This window comes from Myotis lucifugus, unplaced genomic scaffold, assembly GCF_000147115.1.
Source record: "Myotis lucifugus unplaced genomic scaffold, Myoluc2.0 scaffold_189, whole genome shotgun sequence".
Lineage (NCBI taxonomy): Eukaryota > Metazoa > Chordata > Mammalia > Chiroptera > Vespertilionidae > Myotis > Myotis lucifugus.
In genome coordinates this window covers 1,010,104-1,010,559 of record NW_005871237.1, presented here as the reverse complement: position 1 = coordinate 1,010,559, position 456 = coordinate 1,010,104, and positions in this window count along the sequence as shown.

Genomic DNA, 456 nt, shown 5'->3' with positions numbered 1-456 from the left:
TTATCCTGATGTTTGCTAATGTGGCAGAGTCACCCTAAATATAGACTGCCACTTCCCCTGCTCTAAAAGTATGGGTTCTCATACCAGACTGCCCAGTTTCTCATCCTGGTTCCTCTATTTAGCAGCTACTATTTAACCTCTCTGTGCAAAGAGAATAACCTTGCCTACTTCTCTGAGTTGGTGTGAGTATGAACTGAACCTATAAAGGTAAAATGCCTTTTAAGTGCACCATACACATGAGCCATCATGGCTATCAACAGTCAGTGTGCCTCTTCCACTTGTGTTGACAATGGTCTCTTTTTAGCTGAAAAAAAAAAAAAAAACCTCCTTTTCTGTACTCTCTGATCCACTACTCACAAAACTTCACTTCTGACATCAGATATATGGAGTTTTGCCCCACACCAAGCAACTCTCTGCAGATCTCACCTGGGTGTCCTACAATTTAACTCAATTCTA